Source organism: Impatiens glandulifera, chromosome 3 (genome assembly GCF_907164915.1).
Source record: "Impatiens glandulifera chromosome 3, dImpGla2.1, whole genome shotgun sequence".
NCBI lineage: Eukaryota > Viridiplantae > Streptophyta > Magnoliopsida > Ericales > Balsaminaceae > Impatiens > Impatiens glandulifera.
In genome coordinates, this window is record NC_061864.1 from 43,816,677 (window position 1) to 43,821,483 (window position 4,807).

Sequence of the window (4,807 nt, forward strand, 5' to 3'; positions counted from 1 at the left end):
TGTATCCTAGGCCAAACATGCAGAAAGGGTGTCTCTTATAGCTACACATCTTCTTTACCATGTCACTAGATCTCTTATATGCGGCCATTTTATACTGGAGGCGGGCATTTTCTTCTTCGGTCAGTTCTCGAGCTGGTTCATTAGACTGTTCGGTCTCGAGGGGTGGTTCAGGTGCTTACTCGGTTTCTAAGGTAGGGATTTCATCAGGTTCTATGATCTCTGGTTCGGTTAGAACAGATATTTCTGGTTCTGTTAGAATGGGTACTATAGGGTCGGCTCTAAAGTTGAGTTGCTTAGGTAACATGGCTAGTAGGTTCTTATATTCTGCTACCATATCATTTAATGCATTATATAACTCATCTTTAGTAAATTCTTCACAAGGAGAGTCATATACTTGTTTCTCATTTGCCATGAGGCACGTGAGTTCATCATCACTATCACTATGAGCCCATAGACTTCCTCCATCATCGGCTATCAGTGCTTTCTGAACCTCACTTCCTTCACCGGTTTGTTGATAGTTATTTCGGTTATTTTGATTGTCCGGTTTACGGTCATCCCTCCTCGGTTTTCTGCATTCCCACTTGAAATGTCCCAAATAGTTACAGTTATAGCATCTTACATTGGATTTATCACCATAGTTGTAGTTGTTTGTTGGTTGGCTTCTTTTCATGAATCTCCCAAATTTCTGTGCGAGCATTGCCATGGCATCCTCGGTGAACTTTTCAGCGGTTCTGATCTGTGCAGGTGCAACAGGTTCTGTGGATGTGATCAGTGCTCTAGTTGAAGTTGAAGCCGAAACCTCTTCTTCAGTCCTAAATCTCATTTCAAACTCGTATGCCTTAAAGTCTTCGAATACATCATGTAGGTTCATCTTGCTTAGGCAGTTTGATTCCCTCATCACCATTGTCTTTATGTCCCACGCACTTGGAAGAGATATTAATGCTTTAATGATAACCTCATTGTTATCATACTTCTTGCCAAGAGTTGCTAGCTCGTCTAACACACCTGTGAACCGGTCACTGTATTCTCTCATTGTTTCTCCCGGTTTCATCTTGATGCTTTCAAACTTCTGAGTAGCCACCATTACCTTGTTTTCCTTGGTTATTTCATTTCCCTCATAGATCTGAATAACCGTGTCCCATGTTTCCTTTGCGGTTTTGCAGTCTCTGATCTTGCAGTACGTGTTTCTGTCCACACTGTTGGAAATCCAGTTTCTAGCATGATTATCCAGGTTATTTCTTCTCCTGTCTTCAGCTGTCCAATCCTTCCTGTCCTTATCAATGATTATCGGTCCTTCGGCTATGATGAACTGCATTTCATCATCCATGGTGATTAAATGCAGGTACATGTGTGCCTTCCAGTTGGAAAAGTCATCACCTTCTAGCATTGGTGGCCTATCAAAAGACATGCTTGCTTGAGTATTGAAACTAACTGCTCTGATACCAATTGTTAGGATCTAGGTCGCGGCTAGAGGACCGGGGTTGGCCAGTTAGCGCGTCTCACTCAAAGAGTGGTGATTAATCTGGTTAGAGATTAACACCGGGGTTTCAATATTACACAAACTGTCACAAACCCTTGAACCAGGTTCAAGCGCGGAAGAGGTTTGTTTCAGGTTGAAGCAGCACACTTACAGGATAGGCAGAACCGGTTTTGAATATGACAGGTTTGGAAATTGATGGGTCGGTTTTTGTAACTTGGTGATTCGGTTTAGATAGTATAGAGTTGGTCAAAGCGGTGTAAGTAGGTTAGTACAAATCATAAAGAATGTAGAACCAGCAGAAAGTAAATGACAAGACAAATTTTTATGGATGTTCGGAGATAAAACTCCTACGTCACCCCTTCCTCTCGAAACCGCGAGAAGGATATTCACTAAGGAATACAAATACAATCCGATCGAGACTTATTTCCTGTTCGATAACACCCGTACAATTTACACCGAAATTGTAAATACACACTACAACTTTAGCACTTAGGCCTTTTCTAGAGAGAGAACACAATCTTATCACTTGTAAATTAATTGTTCACTGTGTCCCCTTTAAAAAATCTCTTATGTCCCACATTTACTCTTCTTCAGCTGCTCCTTTTATAGGTGAAATATGCCAACGGTCATATTTCACTTCCTTGACTTTGATTGGCTGAGCAGAGGTTCAGTGTTTCAGACCTGGCGGTCAACTTTTCAGACCTGGCGGTCTGTTCTTCCAGTGTGTAAGACAAACCTCCTAGGTTTGTCTTTTACTAAATATGGTGACTGTTGGTTAGACAGTTGTCTGTACTTGGAAGATTGCCTTTCTGATTTATCCTGGAGTGGAAAGATCTTGTAGGACGGTCTTCTGCAGCCTGCAGACTGTCCTCAGACTTGTATGAATATGGCAATGTTTAGTCTGTTCCTTTGGTATCATTCTCAACAGATACCCGAAGTATCTTCTTATGCTGGTCGGTTATTTGTCTTAACCGGATGACTTCCGGTTATTGCTTTGGCTTCTGAATGACCGGCTGTCTGGTGTTTCCGGCCTTCTTTGAGCGGTCATGTTTCTGGTCAGTTTGATAACTTGACCGGTTGAGCTTCTTAACAGGTTCATTGGTCTGACCGGTAGGTTTTCTCAAACCGGTTGAGTACTTTGACTGGTCCGGTTCTTTGTACCTGCATGTAAGGTTTATTTGTGTTAAGTTCTATTAACCGGTCTAATTTTATCTAACAGTCGCCCTTCTCCGTCACGTCGGTGTCGCCCTCCTCCTCTTCTCGTGCTACCTATACCTAAAGAGAAAACATTGTCGATTTAAGAAATACCTAAACCTAAGGACAAAGGAGGACGAATATAACACGAGAATTTGATTAAAAATTTATATAAAATGTGTAAAAATAAAAAATTAATTAATCTTAAATTTTTAAAAAAACTTTTCAAAATCTACGGAGGTAGAGAATCCTCGACTTCCTTTTAATTTCGAATCGTCGTATTCATTCGCTTCCCATTTTTCTTCAAATCAAGATCGAATATTTTCCTCTGGTCTCACTTCCATTGTCGACGCCCACCTCCTATTCTCGTGTTAACTTTACATAAGGAGAAATGAGAGTTGATTGAAGAAAGACATAGACCTAAGGATAAATGAGAGACGATTGTACCGCAAGAATTTGATGAGAAATTCATATAAAATGTGTAAAAGTTTGGTAGATATTACCCTAAATTTTTAGTTTTAAACATCAATATATATTATCTCCATTCGAGCAATTTGTACATATATTACCCTTACTTTTACTTTTGGCCTTCCCCATAATCACAGATTCACACACGCATTAATGCAATGACTCACATATGTCATTTTACCCTTACTTTTGGTCTTCCCCATAGACCACAAATTCACCCACTCATACCCACTACGTAGGGACTAACACATGCCATCCCCATCCCCATCGACCATAAATTCACCCACACATACCCACATGCGCAATCAGGGATTCACACATGCCATCCACATCGACCACAAATTCACCCACTCATACCCACATGCGCAATCACATATTTATAAATTCACATAAATTGAAACTCAAACTCTGGTCTCTAATATTAAATGTGAACACTTTAACCATTACACTACTTGTGTTTTTTACGTTTAATTTAAAATTTTATATTTGTATAAATATTTAATTCTTGTTAATTAATAATAGATAAAATATATAATGAATAATAAAAAATTAATTAATTAATTATATAAATAATAAATATGAATAGAAAGATAATATGAAAAAAAAATATTTATATAAAATTAATGATAAAATATACTATATATAGATTTTATATATATAGATTTTAGGAGAGAGAAACACTTAATATTAATTTTTAAATAAATTAAAATTTTTTAAAATTTTATTTTATTAAAAAAATATAAAATTTATTTATAAGAAAATATAATATATATATATATATATATAAATGAGGAAAAAGAAAATAAAAAATAAATTAATTATTAGTGTGATAAAACGGAAATTAATTAGGAAATATATATTATAAATATGAAAGAGAAATAAATATAAAAGAGAAATTTGTAAATTTTTTTAAGTTTAATAAATCATTTAAACATTATTATATATATATATTATATATAGTATTATTATGTATATTATATATATTTATAAATAATATTAAATATAAATTTATATAAAATTAATGAAGAAAAATAATATATAATATTAGGAAACAAAAATTAGTAAAATAAAATAAAAATTAATTAAAAAATATAAATTAATAATTATGATATTAAAGATAAATTAATAATTATGAATAGGTAGTCATGATAAGAAAAAAATTGTTATAAAATATAATAAGCCTAGATGAGATATGGTGAAAGTGTGAATATCACGCTACATACATTTTATTTATTAAGAATCATTAGTTATATATATAGATTATAAGAAGTCACTCGCTTGGTCAATGCTTGTCTCGATGAACATAAAAATTGAAAATTTTGAAAAGTTAAAAACTTGAAAAGTTGGTGAGAAAATTTTAAATAAAATAAAAGAAAATATTAGTCATCATGCTCTCAGATATATAACAATTACACTCCCATATAACTTTATTTTATAATTTATAAATTCAAATTTTGGTTTATACTATGCATTAATAAAATTTCAATTATAAAATCTCTAATCATTTATCATTATTATTTTGTGTACCTATTAAATTGATAGGCCTATTTATTTTTATCCACATATTATATCTTTTTCTGACATATTAAATAGTTAAGTTACACGGTTTTAAGATATCAAAAATCATGTTTTAAATTTAATTTTATAACACTTCAAATTTGAATG